The sequence below is a fragment of the Martes martes genome (genome assembly GCF_963455335.1).
Source record: "Martes martes genome assembly, chromosome: 8".
Lineage (NCBI taxonomy): Eukaryota > Metazoa > Chordata > Mammalia > Carnivora > Mustelidae > Martes > Martes martes.
The window spans coordinates 27,245,234-27,273,091 of NC_137895.1; the positions used below are offsets into that span (position 1 = coordinate 27,245,234).

At 41.0% G+C, this 27,858-nt stretch overlaps 1 long non-coding RNA gene across 1 annotated transcript in view; it reads left to right on the forward strand.

The window, feature by feature from the left end:
• Window positions 1-27,858, forward strand: part of LOC308346873 — a 217,283-nt gene that overhangs the window by 157,877 nt on the left and 31,548 nt on the right. The window contains exon 4 of the long non-coding RNA XR_013967206.1: window positions 6,412-6,478. This is a non-coding gene — a long non-coding RNA (uncharacterized lncRNA). The remainder of the gene's footprint in view (window positions 1-6,411; window positions 6,479-27,858) is intronic.

Here is a 27,858-nt window from a genome sequence, read left to right on the forward strand (position 1 = left end):
CACTGGGGGAGGGAGGTCTTTGCCTTCAGCTCTGACACTTTTCAACCTGCGGAGAGTTCTGGAATCACCAAGCCACACCCTATGGGGGATTCTCAGTTGGACTCATTGTTTCCATGGGAACAATAGAAATTTCTGAAATTAAATAGAAGGCAACCTATCGACATCACCCTTAAAAGAAAGAAAAAAAGAAAGGTCTGGTTTTCGTCTCTGTTTCTGGAGCTGGAGCCAGTTTTTCCTGTTGTCTCCTTTATGGAGTTTGGAATAAAGAGCTAAAGGAAAACTCCTAAATGGGAGAAAGACTTCCTCCCTGAGTCCAGACGGGAGTGAGTGAACCCATTTCAAAGCACGTTTTAACGAGTAGCTTCACTCCACGGCCTTGGAGACCCCACACTGAGCTTGTTTTTAAGTGGGCCCCTGAGCTTTCCTTCCTGTTTTCCAGTGTAACTGTCTGGACTTCTAAATTATAGGGGGACAGCCCAGGAACAGAAAAAACTGCTCTCATCTGCTTTTGGGTCTGCCGCAGACTGGTGAGAGAAGCTGTGAATATCTTAAGATTTCCAGTGTGGCGTCTCAGACCTGCTGGTTTGAATAATCATGATGAGCTTTGGAGAAAGGGCACGTGCACAGGAGCATTTCTAAGCACGGAGTAGAATCTGCATCCTTTTCAGGTTCAGTGGAATGTCACTGTCACTACTGATAAATCAAGTATGTCATCTTTCCACTATCTTTGCACCTCGCGTGGAGAGCAGAGGAACAGCAGGAACCTCGCAGCTGGGGTCAGAGTGCCGGGCTCTGGTCCCTATTCTGCCTCCATGACCGGGCATGTGACCGTGGATCCCGTGTGATCATGGATTCAGTGCCCTTCCCTGGGCTTCATTTTATTAATCAGTAAAGTGGAGTGGGGAGAGGGGAGATACCAGATGCCTTTTTTTTTCCCACCATTTTCTCCTTGTGGTAAAAAAAAAAAAAAAAAAACCATAGAATTTACCATTGTAACCATTTTTAAGCATGCAGTTCCATAGTGTTAAGTATATTTACATCGTGGTGAAACAGATTTTTCATCTTGCAAAATGGAAACTATACCCATTAAACAATTCCCTGGGATGCCCCGGGGGCTCAGTCTGTTAAGTGTCTGCCTTTAGCTCACTGCTCTGCAGGGAGCCTGATTCTCTCTCTGCTGCTCCCCCTGCTTGTGCTCTCTCTGACAGATTAATAAATAAAATCTTTAAAAAAATAAAAATAAATTAAAAATGAATAAAAAAAATCACCAACAACTCCCCTTCGCCCCTTCTTCCCAGCCTCTGGTAACTACCATCCTGCCTTTTGTTTCTGTGAATTTGGTCGCTTTAGATACCTCACAGAAGGATTTGTCCTTTTGTGACTGGCTATTTCACTTAACACAGTGCCTTCAAGGTTCATTTATGATGTAACATGTGTCAGAATTCCGTTTCTTTTAAAGGCGGAGCAATATGTCTTTGTGTGCATATGCCACGTTTTATCTGTTTGCCAGTCCGCAGACCCCTGGGCTGTTTCCGCATCTCGGTGGTTGGAACGCGCTCTGGACATGGTGCGCACAAATATCTGTTTGAGTCCCGGCTTTAAATTATTTTGAATAGATACCTTAAAGTAGGATTGCTGGGTAGTTCTTTTTTTTTTTTTTTTTTAAGATTTTGTTTATTTATTTGACAGATCACAAGTAGGCAGAGAGGCAGGCAGAGAGAGAGAGAGAGAGGGAAGCAGGCTCCCTGCTGAGCAGAGAGCCTGATGCAGAGGATCGATCCCAGGACCCTGAGAGCATGACCTGAGCCAAAGGCAGAAGCTTTAACCCAATGAGCCTAACCCTAACCCTAACCCCTGGTAGTTCTTTTCTTAATTTTTTGAGGAACCATCCTACCTTTCCACACGGTGGCTGTGCCGGTTCACACTCCCAGCACCTACGCCTTCCAATTTCCCTGCACACGCACTAACACTATTTCCTGTTTTTGTTTTGGTGGGAGCCATCTTGATGGGCATGAGGTGGTACCTCTGTGCCTGTGATTTGCGTTTCTCTGATGATTACTGATGTGAAACCTATTGGTCATTTGTATATCATCTTTGGAAAAATGTCTATCCAAGTCCTTGGCCCATTTTTTAACAGAGGTCACTCGATTTTGTTGTTTTTATTGTTGAGTTATATGCTGGATGACTATTGACTCTCCATCTTGGACATTTATAACTTGAGATGCTTAGTGTCCTTAAGCAACTTTTTCATCTCTTCTTCCTTTCAAGAGACAGATGAGGGGCGCCTGGGTAGCTCAGCTGGCTAGGCCTCCAACTCGTGATTTCACCTCAGGCTGCGATTCCACCGTTGCGGGATCAAGGCCTGCATGGGGTTCTGTGCTCAGCAGGGAGTCTGCTTGGGATTCTCTCTCTCCCTCTGCCCTCCTTCCTCTCTCTCTCTCTCTCAAATAAATAAATAAATCTTAAAAAAAAAAAAGACAGATAATGGTTATTTACTACAGATAGGTTTGCAAGAACTTGAATCTTATCAGTGACTCTGACTTTTTATTTTATTTTATTTTATTTTTGCATGCTGGGTTTTTTGCTTCCTGTAAGTGGTAGGAAGCAAGTATGTGTTATTTGGGGTTTGTTATACCCAAAGGTCTGTCACTTGAGGGAGAGTGTGGAGTAGGAATCTTTTTCCTTCAAAAGCTAGCGCTTCTTCTCTAACTATATGCTAATAAATTTTCTGACATATGTGCTAGTGTTATCCTCGCAAGGATGAAACTGAGGCACAGAGAGAGCAAGTCCCTCACCTCAGATCACCTGGCGAGTCAGCTGAGGCCAGAGGTCTCTCTTCCCCCTGTTCCTGTCACCCTTAGTTGGCTGTGGCCCTTGGACACAGACCTACTTAGTCTGTATCCTGTTATTTAGATCATGCCAGAATGCTTTTTTTTCTCTCTCTCCCCTGCCTCCCTCCCTTCACCTTTCTACCGTGCCCTCTGAAAGGCTGTTCCATGATAAACAGAATTCCTATATCCTTAACATTTCCACTAAATCCTTTTCTGTTTTCTGCCATCACCTGAGGCTTAGTCTCTCCTGAGCTCCCCGATTCCCTTTTATCCTGCTCAAGGGCAGTGGGGCACTCTTTCCTGCCCTTCGTCCTGCCCCTCCAGCTGAGAGTTGGGAATCAGTGTCTCCCTTGCTCTCCGAAGCTGTTGCCTGGTACCATGCCACCCCTCCCATATAAAATCCCCTTTGGCTTTGAGGCCCCCCATCTCATCTCTATGTCACCCCTATCATGTCGACCTGCCCATCAGCATCTGCAGTCACGTAAGATTTGGGTAGCAGACTCATGATGTTTCTCTCCCCCCAAATTCTGCCCCCTGTCAGCCTGGGTGATGCCATTGTCCAGGAGGATGACCCCTTTGACCCACTGCTCCCCTGATCCTTGGCTTCAAGCGCACTTATTTACTTGGCCTCTACTTTGGCATGCCGGCGGTTCAGTAGCCCTGCCCTGCTGTGTCATCACTCAGAACAGCCCCATCCCCAAATCTCAAACTCCAGTGTCCTTCCAGCTCATTCATTCATGCACTCACTCCCATCAGTTAGTTCATGGAGTTGTCCAGAGCTTAGATTCTTCCATGTCCCCCCAGTCTGTAACCCTGGCCTGGCTTAGCCTTCACCCCACTTAACCCATACCCTAGGGCGATTGTCTGAACTGATTTCACATTAACATCCTTAGCGGTAAGTATGGCCATCCCTCCTCCTTTCCTCCTGCTTCGGAGAACGAAGTATCCCTCCTTCCTTTCAATTAATAATTCAACCTGTGCCCACATCCCCCTTCTCTGGGCTCCTGCTCTGTCCATCATTTCCTGCACGCCCTACATGCTCGCGCTCTTCCTATCTCCCTGTGAACGTGTTCTGCTCTCTCCATTCTCCAGTCTCCCCTTGACCCTGCCCCCATACCACAGCTTTGCCCTGTCTTACTCCTTCCCTTCTTCTGGGAAAGTCCCTAGTTATTCATCTCTTTTCTACATCTCAGTCCATCAAAACTGGGCTTCTGATCACAAGTTATTTGGGTACCTGTGAGGCTAGGTTTGAAATTCAAAATTGCAAATGGCAGATTACTTCTCCTGACTGCATGGAAGGGAAGACCAAGCTGTGTGCTAAGGTTGCAGGGCCAGGAGATGGGCAAACTTAAGGAGAATGGCAACCCTGCTTGTATAGGGGGCGGGGGGAGCGCGTGGGAAAAGATTGTTAAGGGCCACTCAAAGCATCTTAATTGAAGGTTAACTCGCACAGTGCCTGGAACATAGGAGATATTTAGTAACAGCATTTCTCTCTCCTTTGTCCCCTCTCTTCAGAGCTCAGTTTTCTTTTTTGTAAAGCATGGGGTTGGACCCAGTGACCCATCAGACCCCTTCCAGCTCTAATGGTCTGCATACAATAGACTTTCTCCTAGCAATGTCTTGAGTTTGTAACTGCCTTGGAGACAAGCTTTTCAAAAAGTGCTTACAAAAAGGCCTGTGTTCTTTCCACAGGGCATTCTAGACAAATATCAACAAAAAATGGTTTTAGGAGACGTTGAAACACATCGCATAATAGCCTCTTACCTCATTGTGCCTCTTCCTGAGAAATCTGAACCACCGTGTGTGTGTGTGTGTGTGTGTGTGTGTGTGTGTGTGTGTGGTTGTTGGGAAGGAGGAAAGCAGTGGTATGATTTCCATCCAAGTTAGTATATGTGCCTTTCAAAGGGATTTTTAGGCTTGGCACGTCAGCCTTAAGGAGAAACTATGATTTGGTCAAATTTTGGACTAAATAAAGAAAGGCTGATGGTTTTTAGACAGATGGGGGCTTTTGGGGACAGAGCTGGACAAAAAGAATATGAAAAGAATGCAGAGTTCAATCAGGCAGTAAAGAGATTAGTTGAATGCAGCCTAGGCTAGGGGGTTGCTGAATTCCATCTACCCAAATTAAGCTTCTCTAAAAAAAACGACCAGTATGTTGGCTATTTCAAGAGAATGTAGCAAATTCTGACCCTAAAAGATTGCCTTTGTGATTTCAATATAAAATGAGTAACATTGTGATCTTGAGATTTTAAGTTGAAAGGTATACAAGATGTTGATCAAATTTATAAACAGAACTGGAATGCTTAAGAGGACTCTAGGATTTTTTTTTTTTTTACATTTATTTGATTATGGTTGCAATAAGAGAGCTTAAATGCTAGGGATTTTTTTTATTTTTAATTTTTTAATTTGAGTATAGTTTCAGATGTAACATTAGTTTCAGAGGTAAAATATAGTGAGTCAAAAATCTCTATACATTGTATTGGACTCATCACAGTGTAGCTAGGGAGGCTTTTGTTTGTTATGGTTGTCAGTTTGTCCTGTAAGACATTGGGAGCACATGAAAATAAATTTGAGTATATTACTTTTATCAATGCAGTTTAAAATTAAGACTATTTTATTAAATGTGTAAATGAAACTGATTATTTGAGCCATTTCATCTGTCAACTGGAACTTCTGGAAACTTAGAAAAACACCTGAAAGTGATTTTCTTATTTTACTAGTTTTATAAGTAGAGTTGTAGTTTGTTTGAACTGAGAGCAACGAAACCCAGCTTTTTAAGTTTGTAACTTGGGTAACTTGAATATTAATTGAGGAGTCAAGTAACTGAAAATCCTTCCTAGGGAAAAGGTCCCCATTAGAAATAGCAGAAGCCAAGACAGGAGGATGAGAATGTTCATAGTGTATGGGCAAGGCGGGCTGTCTGGGGCTGAAGGGACGTGGCTCTCTCAGGGATGTGATGGCAGAGATATTGGAGGATACTGAAGAGCACAGAGTGTGCTCAGTGTCCTGAGGATTGTGCCCTCAAATATTTTCATAATGTGAATGCTTTTAGGAACAGTCGGGTTTCTTCCTTTATCTTTGCATGTCCTTATTTACAAGGAACAGATCAGGATTAAACCAGAACAAGGTAACAACCCCCCAGAACTGGATGACACATTAACACAATGGGGAGTATTGATTGGTTTTTCAGCAATATTACACAATAATACACACAATATTACATCACTATCAGATGATTTTATTATTTTGACTCTTACAGAAACTGGGGACCAAACATAGGTAAAAAAGAAATGAGTAAAAGCTCTTAAACAACCATCAGATAAAGTCAAATCCATATTTATTTCTGACTTTCTCAGTTGACTTGGACCAAATGATGAAGTAGCAGTAGGAATTATTGAGATGCTCAAGTGTTCTGTTCTCCTTCTCCACTAAACTATATGCCTTTGTCTTCTCCACTCATCAGTTTCCACTCTCAGAGAGAATCTGCTGTTGGTCAGCATTGTAATGTGAATTTAAGTTCAAGGGGTGTTTTTTTTTTTCTTTAAGTCTTACTTTCTTGCGTACTTCCGGTGTTTTACAGGACAAGGCCATCACCACAGGAGTGAATCTGCCTTGACCAATAGTGCCTTCAAGAGGCCAAGGTTCAGGTAGGAGAGCACATAATGTTCACTCCTGAGAGATTTTTGTACTGAGAGGGGGCTCTTTTGTAATATTTACTCTGGGACTGTCCTGGTAGATGGGGTGGATGGTGTCCCATGTTTATATGCCAGTGGCTCCTAAAACCAGCTAGTAATCATCGTAATCACTTGAAAATATGTTTTAAAAAACTTTTAGGCCTTGTATGTCATGTTCAGATTCTAATTCAGTTGCTCTGGGGTGCTGTTCGTGGTCAGCTCCACGGAGGGAAGTTGTTGGAAGACCCGTGATGAGTTCACTATCCTGTAATGATTACTTAAAGCAGGTGTACACTCCATTTACTATTTTCATTATAACAACACAGTTATGATTTAGGGACACAGGTTTCCTCCACTCTGACTTAGAAGCCCTGACTACTGCAATTTCTAATGATTTCTAAATAGTTTCTGTCTCGCTTTTTGCTTTATGAATGCTCTCTGAGTTTTTCTGTAACACTCTTATTGCTGCCTTGGGCTTTTTTCTTTAATACTGGCTATCTGTCCATTTTGTTGCGATATTATTCAGAGTAAGTAAATTTGAATACAGCCCCATTAGTTATTGAGAACAAGGTGCTAATAATCTATATTTCCCCCCTAGATGAAGTGATAGGAGAACGGTGTGCCAGATACCAGACTGAGAGTGTTAACATTTTTCCTACTACTTTTCATCCTCCCCTCAATCCTGGGAGGCAGGGGCTTGACTCAGACACATGAACACTAGTGCCCAAAATGGCTCTGCTCAGTACTGACTGATTTGAGTTTTCTTAATCACCAGCTTTCATTGATTGAGCACCTAGCACAGGCAGAGCACCGAGACCCGTCTAGACTGTCCTGAGCTTGTTAATTAGCTCATGCTGCTCTCTCTTTGGTACACCGTGTCTTGTGGTATTGATTAAAACCAACACATTAAAAATAAACCTTGGAAATCTCAGAACTTTGCCTTGCTTTTAGAAAAAAAAATGCTGTATTCTCTCCAATCCCATAAGTGGTACAATTGGAAAAATTTTTTTTTTAAAAGCACAGAGAAGAATCTAAAATTCATCAATAATTCTATCAATCAGAGAAAAATCCCTGCTAATTTTTAAATGTATCTTTGACCTGCTTTGTGCTAAGCATACATACACACGTTTGCAGCACCTTTGTACTTCAAAAACAGATTTGGCCTTTCCAGGTTTACATATCATTTCCTACTTTGCCCCAGCAGTTGTAGCATGTATGAAGGCTGTGTGGACCAGGGTTCTGTTACTTAACTGAGCATAATTAATTTATTTAATCCACCTTTGGTTGCTGATTACTTGAAATGTTTCCGTTCCCACTTTTAAAAACAAGGCTGTGTTATCTAGCCCTGCTGTCCATTAAATATCCAGATTCTAGGAAAATTGTTTTAAACATGCAAGAAATCAGAGTATATGTAATCATAATCTCATCCTGAGCAGTCTGCTAGATGATGAACTGTATCCCGCTAGGAGATGATTGAGGAAATAGCAACAGAAGTGCTGCTGATGAGCACTGACTATTTAACTTGAGGTCTAAGACTGAAACAAAGTTAGGAACAAAGCTGGAAGAATAGCCTGTAAATATTATACATTGTCTAAATTAGAAAAAGCACAACTGAAAATATTGGAGAGGAGAAGGGGAGAAGAGGAAGTAGCATAAAACCACCGATTGGCATGTAGGTAATAAGTGGGAGTCAGAAGATACTACTTAAAGATCTAAACCAATTTTAGAAGCCCATGTAAGGAAAAGGGGAATTATGAGCTTCAAAAAATACAAAATAGTAGTATAAAGGTAACCACTACAGTAAAAATAGAAACCCTCTTAAATATAAAAATAAAAAGTAATAATAAAAAAGAGAGATTTGCAAAAATAAAAATATTAAGGGTAATCTATAAATTCATAAAAATAGCCACCTAAGAGGGTTGGAGGCAATTGGGGTAGAAAGGATAGGAGTGGGAATAAGATTTCCCTGAGTTTATCTTTTTATACAGTTTTGACTTTTGAACCATGTAAAAACTATACACATTTTAAAAAATGAATTCCAAAGATTAAAAAGGGAAACCATGGAAACTGAATATAAACAGAAACAAATGAACTCAGCTGCATAATCAAATGGTATCTCCAGTTTAACTACAGAAAAAAAAATGGAGTTAATTCAGGTACATTGTTAATATGCTTTTGTAGAATATATTCTTTGAACAGGAAGAACTTCTAAAAATATTTCATTTTACTTAGATTTGTTTGTGGTAGAATTGGTAAGTAATACTGAAATTATTTTGAGTGTATTGAAGCATGATAGCAAATGAGAAAATATCTTAAACTCTTTGCAAACTAAGGTTCTCAATGCGGGAGAAGATGAAAATTTAGGAGAAAAAGAGGGAGATTTGCATGGTGTTGGACTTGAATTGAAGATATCAGTAAGAACTCATGATTTCTTGAAAAATATATTCCTTAGTTCTGTGTACTGAAAGGTCTATACACAATTATATCCCACTAGCAATGAGCACACCTAGAAGCTAGATCTTGGTTTCTAAATACCATTCTTTATTGACAAGAACAGTGCTCCTTGGAGAGAGAACTGATTCTAGGGTCTGAGATAGAAGAAAGTACAAAGTGAGCCTAGATTAACTTGTGCTAGAAAGTAAATGCTCAAAGACCAATAGGACAATATTAAATGATACAGAAACCAGATTATACTGGCTCTCTTTGGACAAAGTTGGGTCAGTTGGAGCATCTGAAAGAATAATGATGGTATGGGGGGAAAGAAAACAAAATGCCAGGTGATAACTGTAGAAAGAATAATAGAAATAGAAAATTTTCAAACATGATATCACCATGATGCATCTACCTTAACAGGATTCTAGGGTTTAAAAAATATTTTATTGGAGCGCCTGGGTGGCTCAGTGGGTTAAGCCTCTGCCTTCCGGTCAGGTTATGATCTCTGGGTCCTGGGATTGAGCCCTGCATCAGGCTCACTGCTCAGTGGGGAGCCTGCTTCCCCCTCTCTCTCTGCCTGCCTCTCTGCCTACTTATGATCTCTGTCTATCAAGTAAATAAATAAAATCTTTAAAAAAATATTTTATTAAGACCAGGTCAGTGATAAAACCTGAATTCTCTTAACTAAAAAAGTAGAGCAGGGGAAGCCAACTCAACTTCTTGGGCCACATCTGATGAGAAGTGTTGCATGGTAAAACCACCTACTCACACTTGCAACCCGTTCAGCATCCACAAGGCAGTAACGAGGAATCATTTCCTAGGAACAGGGACAATCATTGTAAGACATGCTGAAAATTTTGTTTCTTAGGACATAGGCAACAGGGAGATTTCAGTCTACAATGTGAAAATCATTGAGCTGTGATTCCTTTCCTAAGGGAACCTGAGAAGACTCAACACAGGTGGGAGTACACCTGGGGGGGAAAAAATCAATAAGCAGTAGGGAGGATGAGAAGGATCCACGGGGGAAGTTCTCCAAGTGTCTTGGGCTTTAGCAAGGCCAAGGAATAGGAGAGCTAGAAAGCAGCAGGTCTTCCTTAGTGCCCATGTGGTCGTGACTGGCTAACTTTGGCCAACAAAAGAGAGATCTTCATTGCAGGACAGAAAAACAAAATTCTCAATGATCTCCCTGCCTACTCTGCCCCTGCCCATCTCGCACTGTCCTCAGTGCCGCTTTTCCATTTGCCCTGAAACTGGGGGTTCTGGAAGAGTGTCATCTGGATTCATTCAGGCACTGCTTTTTAGTGAGTATGTCAACGTGACATCAACATATTCTGCCTGATAGCCATGGGGTACAGAGTGAGGAAAACACGTGCATATTGGGAAACAATTTTGCCACAAAACTGAAGTACGAAGTTCATGTGAGTCCTCACTGATAAGGGTTATTTTGAAAAGCTGTTTGTGCCTTACGAATGCATTGCCCCTTAGGCAGACCTGAAATGTTGCATGGAGAAACTCTTTGTGGCACAAGGGGGTAATTGAGACCCCCAAATAGTCCCATCTCTCATTTGAGTGGTCTTGCCTCATGGTACTAGAGGTTGTTTCCTATCACATCATTCCTGTTTGGGGTGGGGGGTGGACTTTTTACTGTAAGGATGCTTGTGGTCTGGCAGTGAGGTCTTCGTAGGAGCTTTGGTGTCCCCACAGATTCAAGGCCTGAGTGGTAAGGAAATGCCTGAAGTAGTTCTGATCTCAAACTCTGCAAACTGTTTAGCAGTGTGCAGCTGCTCTCTCTTTATCTGATCTCTCTAAATTCTCAGCTTTCCTGGAGTTGTCAGGGCCATAGAATTCAAAAGAAAAAAGGAGGGAAAAGAGAGAGGGAGGGGAGGAAAAAAGGAAAAGGAGGAAGGAAAGTTACAAGGACACAGAAGTTAATCACAGAGACAAGGGCACATTGACACTTGATCCTCAAGAACTTGGGATCCAAGAGTTGGGAAGCCAGGGAGCTCGCTCTTTGTCTCTCACCGGCTTCATTCTTTTTCAGTAGAACATGCTTCTGAGCCTGCATTTTATAAGTATAACCACCTTTTAAGAAATTATCATCATGTGTTAACTTCTGGCCCAGCCAATGAGGGTTAGAGAAGAGGACACATGTTGCAACTATAACCTCAATGCTCAGTGCCCAAAGAGGGAAGAATGTAGTAAGAAGGGCAGAAATATTAAAAGTTATTCACTACTCATCTTGTGCAGTGTTATATCTGGATGTGCTCACCTGCCATTCTAGGCCATCCTTTTTTATTCGCCAACTCTGTATTAAGTACCTATGATAAGCCTGGTTATGAGTTAGATGCCACAAAGTCACAAGGAAGGGCCAGACATGTTCCATCAACTTGGGAAAACAGGACATGTATAAATTTAAATTTTTAAAATCTTAAACAGTTAATTAAATTTTTTTAATGAATTACACATTTAGAAATTAAAACAAAAATTTAATTTAAAATAGAAATTATATTAATATATTTATGAATCAACATAGTACTATTAATATGTTGTGTTAATAAAATAATTCTATGTTAATCATACTCATAAAACTAATATTAACAAAACTAAAATAGAAGTTAAATTGCACTCCAAAGTATTCAGTGGAAATGACCATAGTGGGCACCTGGGTGGCTCAGTCAGCTAAGCATCTGTCTTTGGCTCAGGTCATGATCTTGTAGTCCCAGGATCAAGCCCCACATAGGGATTCCTGCTAAGTGGGGAGTCTACTTCTCCCTCTGACCCTCACCCCTCTCCTGCTTTCTCTCTCTCAAATAAATAAAATTAAAAAACAAAAACAAAACAAAATGACCATAGTAAAAATCTAACCAAGTCAGTTAGTAGAGAACGAGATTGGAAGACAACAGTCTATCTTAAACGCATCTGATTAGCCTTCCTTTCAGTTGGGAACTCTCTTCTACAATGTCCGTGTCAGACATGGATCAGCCAACCTCTGCTTCAATGAGGCAGAGTCCTTTGCTTGGTTGTACAATGTTATTAGACTGTTCTTTCTTATAATAAAATAAAATGAACCTCTTTCATGATTTCTGATCATTGGTTCTACCTCTGAGCATTCTTTACATGTGACAGCCTAGCTGGTACTTGAAGATTTATGATGGCCCCCTCTCTCCTCTAAGCCGCAGAGCCAACTATTCTCCTCTCTAAACCTTCCCATATTCTTCAATGGCTACTTAGAAGACCTAACTTTTAGAGGTTCCTCTTGAACCTTGTTCCTCTCATGTCTTATCTATATCCTTCTTAAATTAGTGAGCCAGACATAGGCATTATATAGAGCCTGGCCTGTGAAGACAATAGCTTTTGTTTGATGGTGGGTCTGGGGCTTCCAGAAAATTAGGGCCTTTTTAAAAAAAAATTATATTTCTGCCTAAATAATAGCTAATCACATTCTCTCTCTCTCTCTCTCTCTCTCTCTCTCTCTCAAAATGTGACTCATAGGTCCCCTGTATCAAATTAACTGAGATTATTAAAAATGAAGAATGAGGGCTCCTACTGGATCCTGACTATTGGATCAGAATCTTTGGATATGGAGCCCAGAAATCCTCATTTTCACTAACTCTCTTGATGTTTCCCATACATTGAAATTTCAGAACCATCAGTATGGTGATGTAAAACACAGGAATTCCCGACTTCTAGCTATGTGACTGTGGGCAATTTACTTGACTTCTCTGAGTCTCAGTCTATCATCTATAAAATAAGCATAACTCATTAGAGGGCAATTTATTAAAATGATAATACATGCATAGCAAACTTGGTTGATTATCTACGCAAGTGCCATTTCCCAGCCCATCCTTCTCTTCTCTGCCTGTGGAAATGTCTGTTTGGGAAGGTGGTCACTATGCCATGTGTTCAAAGAAGGTGAGCCAGGGGTTAATCATGATTGGTCTAACATGGTATTGGCAGTCTCATTCCCCTTACCTTTGATTCAGGTATGGGTAAGTGATTTCATCCTAGACAATAAAATGTGAGGGAAATTGTAGGGACCTTCTGGGCAGGGTTTTCCTAAATAATAGAAAGATGTAGAAGGTGCACTTTTCTGTATGTTGAGATATCTGTGTGGCCCCTGGAATCATTGCAGCCATTGTGCAACCACAAGGAGAGATGTTGCTCACTCATCCAAGAATGGCAGAGTTGGAGGCTGGATCTTCCATGACGTTATGCTGTTTAGTCAACTAACCCTGGAACCAGCTGCTTCACTAACAATGACTGTAAGACAGAAAACTCCTACTGCTTAAGCTATTTCAGTTGGGTACTCTAACTTACGGCTAAAAACATTCTCATGGACCTGCTGTGTAATGCCCTTGGCATAACCCCTAAAACAGTATTTGCACAATAAATGGCTATCATTATTTTATTATTATTTAAAGATATATTAAACTTCTTGTCCATTACGTTTAGGGCAGGGGTTATAGCACCAATCCCATTATAAGACACATCTGCTCAAAAATGTTTGCTGAAAGTTGGCATTAAATTTCCTTGCTTTCCTCTCTCTATTTCAGCCTATTGAAATCATGGTGGTTATTTTGTACAATGTATATTAGCTCTCCTTCCTAGCCTTCAGTTTGTCACAAATTGACCAATTTTTCAGCCTTTTAAGTTTTTATCTAAATTTAGCCTTCTTTGGAAGATAGTTATGATTTGAATAGGGAGAAATAGACTCCTGTGTTGGAAGTAGGGATATACCACAATTGAAAATTATTCAGGGAAACAGCCTAATTTCATGATTTGTCATGGGTAGTCCCAAGGTAAGTAGTGTAAAGGCATTTGGAAGGCAGCTTGTGGAGTGCAAGGAGTGGGAAATTTATCCTGTAAATGCCTGGAGGTTTTTGTCTGGTGAGGCATCTGAGGCAGTTAGTTGAAGTTACGTGCCCTGCCCAAGGTCATTCAATGATGGTGTGACCCAAGAGGGATTAGAATTCACAGTCACCATGCCTGGAATTCCTGTGCATGACTGGACTTTGCTACGTGATGTTATTTGGGGGCAACAGCAATTATTATGGTAACAGTATCTCCAGAGAACAAGGGGAGGGACAATGGTAGAGTCAGACTCATCACCTCATAGAATGGTACAACGGTAAGAAATCTCCAGGACCATCTGGTCCAACACTCTCATTTTACAGAGAAGGAAATTGACATCCATAGAGATCAAGTGATACATCCAAGCTTACATGGCCAACAAGTGGCAGAGCAGAGATGAAGGCTTCTGTCTTATGATGCTTGCTTTCCTGCTTTCCCCCTGTATCTGTTCTGCTGACTGTATTTAAAAACATTCTTTCTAGAATTTTATGACATGAGAGCTGTGGATGTTTGGCAAAATTATAAAATAGACTTCATTCTCTTCTTAGATCCATTGCTTAATTTTCATTTATTCTACTGTCTGGTTTTATCAGAACTTACTGTATTTCTTTTGAATTCCTAGCAGATGTGCTAATTCAGTGCTTACTTTTGTGGCTGGCTTATTAAGACAACTTTGTGAAATTTGTCTACCCTGTAAAGAGGCTGAGCTTTTATGGCTCTAGAAACCAAAGTTATGGGATGCCTGAGTGGCTCAGTTGGTCAAGTGTCTGCCTTTGCCTTGGGTCATGATCCCAGGGTCCTGTGATCAAGTCCCACATTGGGCTCCTTGCTCAGTGGGAGCCTGCTTCTCCCTCTGCCTGCCACTTTCCCTGCTTGTGCTTTCTCCCATTCTCTCTCTGACAAATAAATAAGTAAAATCCTTAAAAAAAAAAAAAAGAAACCAATGTTATTACTTTATCTTGAAATCATACAATGAAAATTGGGGAACTATTCCTCATGACTGAACTATCATTATCAAGCATCAATGATATGATAATAATTGATCTTGGCACAATACACATAATGTGACATTTTTACCCTTATAAAAAAAAGCTGCATGCCGCCATAGCAGGTTTATAGATGAGGAAAGTGGAAATGAGGTCACACAGCTAAAAGCTGTACAGCTAGAATTAGAATCCATTTGAAGCTTGAGCCCTTGATGGATTTCAGAAAAAGAGGGAATGGGAATTCTGATGGGTTTAGAGATACGAGGAAATAATTTGGAGCCCAAGGCACAGACCATGGAAGACAATGTTGAGAGTGGAGTCATCTGGTTTATCTGCAACGACAGTGAGAACACTGAATTCTAGGAAAAGCTATCACCACAAATCAAGAGGGTTGCCTATTTCACAATCTTGCTGGAGCTTGCCCTGCTTGTGAATATCTATCAAAAGTATGTTTGGTTTAGAAGGCAATATGGCACCATCCACCAGTCAACCAGGGGTTGAGGCTTTCAGACTGATGTTTCATTCACAAAAAGAATTGTGCTCTTAAATTCGGTGTCATGGGGGAGATGGAATCTTGTTCAGTCTTGACAGATGTAGTATAGAGTAGGGGTTTAGAGCCTGGGCTATGGCTTAGAGTTGGTTTGTCTGGTTCCAGGTCACCAGTTACCAGATATGTGCCCTTGGACCAGTGATCTTCATCTCTATATTCTCATCTCTAAAATGGGATAATGATAGCACTCACCTTCATTGCCTTGTTGTGAGGGTTCAGTGAGATGGTGCATGAAAAACACTAGGCACAGAGCCAGGGACTCAGTGAATAAATGTTCACAGCTATCATCGTCATTGGTGATGTTATTCTGGTGGTTTCATATGAAGAATCAGGAGAGCAAGGCTCTACTTTTCCCCTTCCTCTACAGACCTGCATTCCTACTTTTTCCAGTAGGTCATGCAAACTTTCTGGACTTGGGTGCCATGATAGAAAGTCAATAAGAGAGTATGCTTCCTCATGCAGAGATGAGAGTGCCTGGCTCCCCTCCTGGGCTTTGTGTTATAGTCACTTGTGATGTCTTGATGAAAGTAGATTATTTCTAAGCCAGATTTGAGAACAAGCAAGCATGTCCCTAAAAATGACTACGAAAGGCCATGGTCTCATTTGTACCCATGGGATTCTAATTTGTGGAGGTGACTGAGGGACAACATGGAGAAGCCATTACCATTGAAAGAGGAATTTATTACTTACATTTCCTAAGAGGGGACATGCCATATCATTCAGGGCCACAAGAGGACCACCAGGTTTGGTCGGGAGGCAGAAAGGAGCAAGAGGAAAGCCTAGGCCAATGACTTTGTTGGGGTTTCTCCAGAAAAGGTAAGCTAAGGCAGAGTCAACAGCTAAGATTGACTAGCTTGAATGATTCCCATGGTACTGGATTATAAGGAAAGTCTCTTTCTTAGGAAAAGAAACTTTCCTGGTACCAGGAAGGTTGCCTGGTACCAGGCCATGAGATGATTTAGGGAAGAGGAATATTGGCTTGACGTGTAAGAGTTAGATAAAGGAGATGCTTAGGGGATATGGATTCAGGATTGACTGAAAGTTGTGACAGGAAAGTTGTGATCAGAAGTCAGATATTATCTTTAGGAATTAGCTAGCCCTGGCAGGGGCACTTCTCCCCAGGTCCTTAAGGTCCCCCCGAAATGTCAAAACATCACAAGATACAGAAAGTCTAAACACATGATTAAGACACCCATTCATTGGCTCCTACTCTCATTTTGCGGTCCTCTGACCTTCAAGGTTCTCTGAGGAAAAAAAAAAAAATAGATGAGGTCATAGACATCAAGGTCAAGAATACAAGTTGAGTAGTTTTGGGTAAAAAAGCAAAGCTTGCATGCTCTGATAGGTTATGCTAAAAGTAGCCTTGCATTATTTCTCAGGTTCCATGTTGTCACATGATTTGCCATCTGTTTACAGCCTGCAAGGAGAAAAGAAAAAGAAAGGCAACGACAAAGTAGAGTTTCCTACAGCCCACTGTACATTTTGGTAGTACTACGGGCAACCAGCCAATTTACATTAGCTATGCAGCGGCCTGTGGCTAGCTTAGAATCTTTAGTTTGCCATTTTGGAAAGGAGTCTGTGTTACAGCTGATTACCTCCCACCCATTCAAAAGAATTCATGTTGTGAATTATTCACTAGATCTGATTTTCTTGTACTGCAGATATTTTCATAGCAGGTGTACAAGATGTAAAGGGCTGGATCAAATCTCAGTGTTTTACAGCTACTTCCACATATTAACTGATGCATATATTCCTGAGCCTTGAGCATATTATAGAATTATGGTTCATGCTTATCCACATGTGTTGCTGAATTAACTAGAAACCCAGACTTCGGGTCTGTTTTATCCCTGCAGACTCACACCTGGTCTCCAAGATGCTATTCCCATTGCCATTTGTCTTGCATGTGTTAATGGATGACTTCCTGAGATAGGTCACTGGGTTTTAGATACGGTAAAATAAATCTTGAGACCAGGTGTTGAAAAGATTGCATTTATTCTCAGTATTGCACATGAAATACTGCACATAATGGAAACATTTTCATTCTTTCGAACAATACTAGTCATTTACATTCCTTTGATCTCTAATACATGATTTCTCTAAATATTTATTGAGCGCCTACTAGCTTATAAGCTCTCCGGGGCCTCTTCATATTTTTTATCCTTCTCACAAGCAGTTAACTACATTGGAAGCTAAAATTTATAGTTGATTGGGTAATTGTCCTATTGCAATGTTTCTCAAGGCACACCCCATGGTCCACGTAAGGTCTGAAAGGATCCATCTGTTGGGCATTGAATGGAAGACAATAGAAGACCTTCCTATTCTAGAGTCCGTGGGTGTTCACTATTATATACTACAGCTCACTTACTAGTGAATAAATGAGTTTATTAAAGGTTTCTAAAATTAGGTGTTCAGATTTTTTGTTGAGTTTGTGGGCTATTCCACTAAGATAGCTCGCTCATATGCAATGCTTGTCAACGTTGGAAACTCTCATTGCAGGTGCATACACACAGGCAGATGGTTGGACTTCCCATTGTATGCATGAAGGGTCTTTGTCATTAGTGCACCACACATTCTGCCTTGAGTCACTCAGGCTTTTCAATTGCTGCTATCCTTGATTTAACTAATTTTTTTTAAAATTTTTGCTTTTGTAGTCTTTGTCATTATGGAGTATTTTTTGTTTTTGTTTTTGTTTTTCTTATTGGAAAGTGGAATTGAATGAAATATATGGGCCCCAGAAACTTGCTCTGCCTAAGCTGTCCCCAGTAAAGATATTGGGGGAGCTATGGCTCTAGACCAACTTTCTCTTGCCATGATTGACGTAATAGACTGGGAGGTACCAAGGACACAAATGATTTGTTTCTGTATAAGTTGATGAGGACTCAGGTTACTCCTGTAATAATGCTCCTCTTGCTTGCTTGCCATCCTCCTCTTGCTGCCTTCGATGGGGAGAGAATTACACAGCTAGAAATGGTATCCAACCTGAAACCCCCTCATCAGAGCTTCTAACTTCAGCGAGGGACTAGCCCATGCTCATAGGAAGGGCCATTTCCAGGGACTGCAGAGCCTAAGAACTGAGACTTCACGGCTTCTTCAGTTGTTGAAAACCTTCTTCCTCCCTGAGTATGAACTGTGAGCTATGGAGGGCTTCCAGAATGTTCTCCTCTTCCTTGTCAACACTATAAATTTTGTTGTGGCATGTGTGCTCACTGATATAGCACCCCATTTTCTAATTTTATCTGTGGGCCAATGTGTAATACAGAGGAAGGCAAGGAAATGATGCTGATCTCTTAGACTTGGCCACTCGTTACTTCTACTTCCAAACAACAGGCACCCAGAATAAAGTTGTGCCTGAAAAATCACAGCACCATTTTTATTATTTATCAAGGTCTGTATATTGTGCTTATCTCTCCTAAAGCTTGTGACTTAGGGGTGGGAGGTGAAGAGGCAATAATGGTGGGGGGGATGGGGGTGGGGGATGGGATGAGGGATATAAAGGGATATAAAGGATAAACAGGCAATGACAATACTTGGTAGGGTAAGCTTGAGGTTCCATGGGAAGACATCGGGGGCACATAAGCACAATTTGAGGCAGTCATGGAGAAGGTTTTTTTTTTTTTTTTAATTTTAAATTTTTAATTAAAAAAAAATTTTTAAAGATTTTTATTTATTTACCTGACAGATCACAAGTAAGCAGAGAGAGAGAGAGAGAAGCAGGCTCCCCACCAAGCAGAGAGCCCGATGCAGGGCCCGATCCCAGGACCCTGAGATCATGACCTGAGCCGAAGGCAGAGGCCCAACCTACTAAGCCACCCAGGTGCACCATGGAGTTTTAAAGAGGGAAGTTTTATCTAAGTTGAGATGCAAAGAATGAAAGGCATGACATTACCTACAAGAGTAGAAGTCTAGGGAGAAAAATCAAGGTTCTTTATATAAAATAAAATTTTAAAATTTAAAATTTGATTTGCTCTGTGTTCTTGTAAGATCCAGATATGTTTTCTCTTAGAAGAGCGTTGGGATCTTTAAATGGTGGATTTCATCACTCCCACCTTTGTCAAATGCTTCTGAATTCCATGCCCCATTCCCATCTAAAGCAAAATGGCACCATATATTTTACTTGTCAGAAAATTAATTTTAAGATTTGCCATGATCTGTATACCCCCAATGGGAGTGTGCCCTGCCAGAGAACAACACTGTCACATATCTCGCCATGAGAAAAGAAGATTGAGAGTTGTTTATTCTATACTGACCATATATTGAGCACTTACTTTGTACCAGACAGTGTTCTACATGCTGGAGATACAGCAGTAACCAAAGCAGTGCCTCTGCCCTCAGAGTACTTACATTCTAGTAGGGGAAATAGATGCCAGGTAGGGATGAGTATTTTGGAAAAAGGTGGACAGAGTGATGGGATAGAGAGAGGCTATTTTAGCTAGGGTACTTGGAGAAGCTCCTATGAGGAGGTAATAACTTAGGAGGCCTGGATGAAGTAGAGGAGTGAGCCATATAGCTCTCTGGAGAAAGAGTGTTCTAGGTGGAGGGAACAAAAGTGCAAAGGCCCTGAGGTAGGAACATGCTACTAAGCTGACTGCCTGGAGGACAAATGGAAAGTGATCTGGTGGTGTGAGGAATAATATTTGATCTTGGCATTTCCCTTTCCTTTCCTTTCCTTTCCTTTCCTTTCCTTTCCTTTCCTTTCCTTTCCTTTCCTTCCTCCCTTTCTCTCTTTCTTTTCTTTCCTTTCTTTCATTCTCTTTCCTCCTCCCCTCCCTCCCTCCCTCTCTTTCTCTCTTTCTTTCTTTCTCTCTTTCTTTCAGATTTCATTTATTGACAGAAAGAGAGAGAGAAAGAGCCCAAGCAGGGGGACCAGCAGGCAGAGGGAGAGGGAGAAGCAGACTCCCCTCTGAGCAGGGAGCCTGAAGTGGGGCTTGATCCCAGGATCCTGGGATCATGACCTGAGCCAAAGACAGACATTTAACAGACTGAACCAACCCACGCACCTCTGAACTTGGTATTTCTCAAGAGGAAAAAGAAAGAAAGATTTGAGTTGCCTCTCAACTTTCAAATCTCTATTAAGAATCTTCACGGGGCGCCTGGGTGGCTCAGTGGGTTAAGCCACTGCCTTCGGCTCAGGTCATGGTCTCAAAGTCCTGGGATCGAGCCCCATGTTGGGCTCTCTGCTCAGCAGAGAGCCTGTTTCCCCCTCTGTCTCTGCCTGCCTCTCTGCCTGCTTGTGATCTCTGTCTGTCAAATAAATAAATAAATAATCTTAAAAAAAAAAAAAAAAGAGTCTTCAAAATTATGCTCCAAAGAAAGTAATAGTTCTGTCTAGAACCTAGGTCATCACTCGTATGCCTTTTATATCTAGTTCTGATATTTTATAGACCTAAAATAGTCTTCTTCTGCCCAAAGTCACACAAAGAGTGAGTGTCAGAACTGAGATTTGAACACAGGCTACTGACTTCAGAACCTTTGTTCTTACCAAGATATCCACAGCCTCCATGATAAGATAAACAGGATTGTTCTCTTCTTGGAGCTGGAGGGGGAAACAGGCATAGAACAAGTAATTACAAACATGCGTCTTCCCAGTGAGACCTGATCTCATCTGGAGAAAGTGACATTTAAGCTGAGAACTGAGGAAATGAACCAGGTGCAGGAGATGTTGGTCAGGTCTTTTACCTGCAGATCTGCCAGAGGTCAAGGCAGGGTGTCCATGACTTAGCTTGGACTCCCCCGGCAGTACCTACGTACCTAGTATCTTGCCCTGAACAAAGTCTAGACACTGTTGGGTTTTTTTCTTTTTTTGATTGGGTTGAAATAAAGACATTTAATTTCTTCCCTATTGCTCACTGCTTCTGGTAGACGTCTTCTTTAACCATTGTTTGTAAATCTTAGTCTTCACAGGGCCTTGTGAGGTCACAGAACCGAATTCTTTCAGGTATCTGTAAGTGACACCCACTAATTTCAGTGGAAGCCACATGTATTTACTTGAGGGAAGGATTTGGTCCATGGGATATTGCAGAGTAATTAATGACAATTCCCGCCTCTTCAAATGTACATTTAGTATCTGTAATCATTGTTTAAGAAGATTACAAGCCACATGAATTAGAGGTTGGGAAGCTGGAGCTACCTCGGCATTCCAATCGATGTCCATTCCTTATCCTTTTCTCCACTCCTTTCCTTTTCAGAGTAACATCATGTTGTTATTATTTTTCTTTACACCTAGTTTTCCGAGTTTAAAAACAAAAACCATAGTTTAAAGCATTTTTTTTTTAATATAGAAGCCCTTTCTGAATTAAATTGGTTGATGGGGGTGAGTTTGGAACCTGCCAAATGGTGCTCCCTGAAGATCTTTCCAAATAGGACTGTCGGTCCAGGATGGTCCAGCCAGGGTCTGTCTGCTGCTGACCTCAAGGATCCATTCTGGGTTTGCGTATCTGTTTTCTGCTTTCTTAGCTCCATGCTCGGGAAGGAAATGTCGTGTCCTGCTTAGGCTGTGGTTTTAGATCTATGAATCATCTGGGCATTCCTCTGCATGTTAAAAAAGGTCTCAAACAAAGAATAAATTTGTAAATGTTTCGTGGCTGGGAGCTGCAGCTATAGACAGAGATGGTAGCAAAACAAAGGACTTTTTAAAAAATCCTTCCGATAATGCTCTTATCTACCTCCTCTCTCATTCACTTTTTTCCTTCCTTTCCCTTCTTTCTCTGTCTCCCACATGCATATTGTACAATGGAAAAATATTAAATATTTTTACATATTAAATATAAAAGATTAAGTCGACAGTTTGGGAACTGAAGTTCTGCATGCAGTTCTGCTATTGTCTTCGTTACCAGAAACAAGTCACTTGACTTCTCTGGGACCCGATTCCTTTTTCTATTCAACAGATATTTGTTGAAACCTACCATGAGCACCATTTTACTGGGGATTTGGAGGTGAAGAAAACATATACAGTCCCTGCTCTTTTGGAATGTGACCACAAAGAGACAGGAACCCAACCACATCATGGCAAGTCAGACAGTGCACCCACATTTTTATGTCTGTGGCTCCTTTGTCTATAAAATTGTATGGCATTATCCATGCTCTATGTCCCAGACATAATATTATTAAAAATGTACCACTACCGGGGAGCCTGGCTGGCTCTGTTGGTGGGGCATGCAACTCTTGATCTTAGCCCTGCGATAAGTGTAGAGATAAAAAAACAAAACAAAACAAAAAAACCAAACAGCACTACAAAGGATGTAGAATGGCCAAATCAGTTAAAAAAAACAAAATGAAGTTGGAAGAGTTAATTCTGTCTGGTTTGAGGACTTACTGTAAAAGCTACAATCATCACAATAGTGTAGTGGTGGTTTAAGGATAGGCATGGATTAACGTAACAGAGTTGAGAGTTCAGAAATTTAGACCCACACTTATATGGTCAACTGAGTTTTGATAAAGTTGATAAGGTAAGAAGATGGAGATAGTTTTCAATAAATTATGCTGGAATAACTGGATTTCTAGATTAAGAAATCATAAGCAGAATTTAAGTACAAACAGATTATAGACCTAAATCTAAGAGTTAACACCGTAAACTTTCTAGAAGAAAATATAGGAGAAAATTTTTGTGATCTTGGATTAGGTAAAATTTCTTATGTGGGACACAAAGAGCTTGAACCACGAAGAAAAATTAAAAATTGGACTTCAAAAAGAGTAGAAACATTAGCTTGCTGAAATACATAAGGAAATGAAAAGGAAAGCCATTAAGAGAAATACCTGTAAGGGATGTATTTGAAAAAGGACCTGTATCCAGATAACATAAAGTCCTCTTATAACTCAATAATAATAAAACAATGCAATGATAAAACGGAAAAAAATATTTGAATAGACACTGCACAAAGGAAAAATATACAGGTGGTAAGAAAGCACACAAAGAGATTCTCAACAGCATTGGTAATTAGAGCAATGCAGCTTAAAACCACAATGAGAGACCACTACACCCATGCCAGAATAGCGAAGATTAAAAAGAGTAACATTAACAAGTGTTGGTGAGGATATGGAGCAACTGGAAGTCTCATACACAGCTGGTGGGAATGTAAAAACGGCAAAACCGTTTCACAAAAGAAAGTTTCTTAAAATGTTAAAGTTCACTTATCATATGACCCCTGCCTTTCCACTCTTAGATATTTGCTTCAGAGAAATAAAAACATATGTCCACAGAAAGCGTATACATGAAGGTTCATAGTATTACTACTTCATAAGAGTCCCAAACTGGAAACAATCCAAATAACCATTTAAAAAGAAAAAAAAAGAGAGAGAGAGAAAGAAAGAAAATGGCGATATACAATGGAATAGTGACAACTGAAAGGAATCAAGAACTGATACAATAACATAGATGAATCTCAAAAGCTTCCTTCTAAGTGACAGAAGCCAAAAATGAAATACTATATACTGTTCTATATGATTCCATCCACATTAAAGTCTAGAAGAGGCAAAACTGTAGTGGCAACAAGCACACCAGTGGTCTTCTGGGGCAGAGAGTAGGGAAGGGAATTGAGTGCAAAGGGGCCTGAAGAAAATGTGGGGGTCATGGAAGTCTTCCGAAGTGCAATCCTCGTGGTGGTTGGATGACTGCACGTTTGCTAAAATTCATTCACAGTTAAAATTGGTGAAATTTACTATACATAAATTATATTTAAATAAAGCTGGAAAAACTGTTAATTCAGAATAAATGCTTGGAGCTTAGAAAAAGCACATTTTTAAAAGGCATATTTTGGCAGTTACAGAGGACAAGGGAGAATGTGGTAAGCAATGGGAGAATTTTTGAGGTTCATCCAGGAAAAACCTCTACTCATCATGGAACCCCAGCAATCCTAGGCAATAGAGCAACCAGCCTGGGACACTGTAAGGAACCCAGGCCGAAATGTCAGGCACCAGAAATAGGTTTCTTATCACCCCCTCAGCAGTATCTGTCGGAGGCTACAGGCTGTGGCTTTGCTGCTTTATCTGCCTAGATAAGCCCTTGAGGGCTTCTCCTCAGCCGCTCCCTGGAGTCCTGGAGGTGAGAGGGTGGGAAGTGTGGGGCCCTCCAGCCTTCCTGGTCTGGGTTTGACTCCCTGACGTGGGATGTGTCCGCTCAGCTGTGGAACTTCTGTAGCTCTCCAGCCACTCCTAGTGCTTCCTCTTGGAACATCCTGTTTCTAGACTCCTCTGAGGGCTCCCTCACTGCATATGCTCTACTTGGGATTTGGTGTTACCTGTGGTGCCGATTTCTTGAGGGCATCAAGTTGAGTGGGCGGTAGAGAGCTGAGGTTTTAGAATATAGTTAACCCAAGGCTTCTCTGAGACGATCCTCTGAACTTGAGCTCTCCTCCTCCTCAATCCTTCAAACTAGTTCCGGGCTCCAGGACCTTTCTCTTCCCCTTCTGCATGTAACCAGCTGCCGTCCCCCCCAGGGACAGTCGGTGAGGAACGTGATTTCTCCTGAAAACTCTCCCTGTTTGAATAAGCATCTTGGTAACTCACCTGTTGCTTCCTTCCACATACATAGATCCACAAATTTCACATAACTTCACAAATTATTATATAAAAATATTTCACAAATACATAGATCCATAATTTCACAAATTTCACACATTGGCAGAAGGAATTACAGCAAGTCCAGAGCACTGTTTTCCAAAACGTCTTCCTCAGAACTGAGAAGTGTTAATAGGCAATCAGTAGAAAATAGATTCCATGATCAAATACATGTAGGAAATGCCAATTAAATGGGTTTTTATATGCCGTACACTATGAGAAGTCTCAATATGGTCACTTTGATCAGGAGCCTCATGACATAGGACAGGGAGTTGCAATAAGCAGCGTTTGATCAGAGAAACATTTTCTTCTCTCAGGCTATCGAGTGGCACTGTCAAATCGAAATAGCCCGCGAGCCATATCGGTAATTATATATATAATTTTAAGTGTTCTGATAGTGTTTTTTTTTAAATAAAAAGAAATATGTAGGCCTAATTTTTAATATAAAGTTTTAATGTGTCTATCACTGTTTAGAGATGTTTCAGATTCACAGCAAACCTGAGGGGAAAGTACTGAGAATTCCCATGTGCCCCTCGACCTACAACACCCACAGCCTCCCATCCTCTCCTAATTTTAGTATTTTATTTACTCCAATGTAGAAAACTATTATTATTTCAACGTAATTCAATGACGTTGTGAAGTCCTGGAAGTTTGAGGTGACTTTCCTGAGTTACAGACCCAATTAGTGTTAGAAGTGAGACCAGCTCGTGGGATGAGACCACCTCAGAGGATGAGAAGCCAGGCTCCCCGCTGAGCAAGGAACCCACGATGTGGGACTGGATCCCAGGATTCTGGGATCATGACTTGAGCCAAAGGCAGTCGCTTAACCAACGGAGCCACCCAGGCATCCCAATACTGAGGAAATTTCTTAGCAACTAAAGCATATGCTATTCACCAGGCTCATGGCGTGGGTTTAGCAATTTAATGAGAAACCAAGGGTCTCTCCTCCCTTAGCATTCATCTTCCAAATCTCTGTAGTTAAAAGATGTCAGGGGCACCTGAGTGGCTCAGTTGGTTAAGCGACTGCCTTCAGCTCAGGTCATGATCCGAGAGTCCTGGGATTGAGTCCCGCATTGGCCTCCTAGCTCCAAGGGTAGTCTGCTTCTCCCTCTGACCTTCTCCCCTCTCATGCTTCTGTCTCTCTCTCACTCTGTCAAATAAATAAATAAGATCTTAAAAAAAAAAAGATGTCAGGAAGACAGAAATGGTCATAATGAGCTGCCCTTTATTAAAATCAGTCTCCATTCAAATACCCCTTCCTGTTTGACTCTGGCATCTGTCTGGCCATGGGTCAGTCTCCTCTGTGGCTCTTAACTTCGTTGCTTGTTAGATATTAACGGTGAAACTGTACAATGAAAGCGTAAAGCAGAGGCATTGCAAAAGGCCAAAGCACAATCTGCCAAATGTTTAGGATTTCATGAAGTTGAGGAAAGTGATATAGAAGTTACTAGAATGAGTCCTGAAGTTGTTGGCCAATGCAGATTCAGATGAGGTGATCTGCTGAGGGTTGAAGAAAATAGGGACTGGAATAATGATAAGTGCCTCCCAGGGGATCAGGAGAGGCCACAGCAAACCGATTATAGTCAGAGGGGTTTTGCAAAGTATATATCTGGATAATGTTCCTTTGGGGACAAATATGAAATGAAGGATATTGTGCTACCTACAGTTTCGTTTGAAAAATTTAGCAAAACCCTCCTAAGTGATTTATGTGCTGGGTTTTTTCCCCTGAGACTAACTGTGCAGTTAAAACTTTAAATTTCATTAAATGTTAGTTTTATTTTTATAACTTTTAGCTCATTTCCCAAGATAATGCTCCCAAACACCTATTTAAAAAAAAAAAAAAAGGTTTTATTTATTTATTTGAAAGAGAGAGAGCCTGAGAAGGGAGAGGTCAGAGGGATAAGCAGACTCCCTGCTGAACAGGAAGCCAGATGCAGGACGGGATCTTGGAACTCCAGGATCATGACCTGAGCTGAAGGCAGTTGCTTAACCAACTGAGCCTCCCAGGCATCCTTTTTTAAGAAAAATTATTTTTTTAACACCATTTTTTTTCAATGATATTTTGGTGCATTCATTTTATTTTATTATTTAAAAAAAAATTTTTTTTTTGTGCATTCATTTTAAGTGACCTTTTCTGGATGCCACTTACCCTGGAATGGCAAGAAATACCCCGTAGATGCTAGTAGTGTCTATACTTTTCAGGTGAAGAAACTGAGATGTGAAGCATTTAAGGTCACATAGCTGGTAGAGAGGCTGCTAGAAACCTAAGCAAGGGGACTCAGACCACCTCTCCACTACACAACACTGCCTCCTAGAGGGGGTCGCATGGATTCAGCTTCTTCTTGACCAAAAAAAAACGAAAAGTCTTGCATAAAGAGCTGTTTCGTACATGTTTCTTGTGGACCTCACAGGTGGGAATGATGCTGCCTGAAATATTCTGGCTCAAGGTAGTTTCGAGCAGTAAGTGAGCACATTGTCTCTTGTCTCGCCGTCATCATTTACACAGTCTAAAAGTTTTGAAGTCTGAACCGCCTAACTACCAGTTAAAGTCTGTTATCTTTGTGTTCGCTTAACCTCTGCAGGACATATCAGGGAAGTTAAACATATCTGTTATAAGTGTTGGGTATCTAATTGCCTTACCTTATAGCTCAGGCAAAAGGCAGACACTAAATAAAGAAAACCTTCCGCCTCACAATAACATACTGCCTTTGTACATCTTTCAAGCAGAGGAAAGATAATGGCCATGTATGATTTTAAGCAAGACTGCTGATTTGCAGTCTCTTCAGGAAATTGTAGTGTTTCCCAGGACAATATTCCTAGTCAAAATAAATTAAACCTGAAGCCAAAGTGATGACCACAGTCAAAGTTAATGACACGGTGTGCTGGGTTGGAAACAACTGGAGGAAAAATAAGTTATCATTGCAGACCGTTCACCCTATAATCCCCTCTTTATTCTCTGATCCTTGGTCACCAGCGGGATG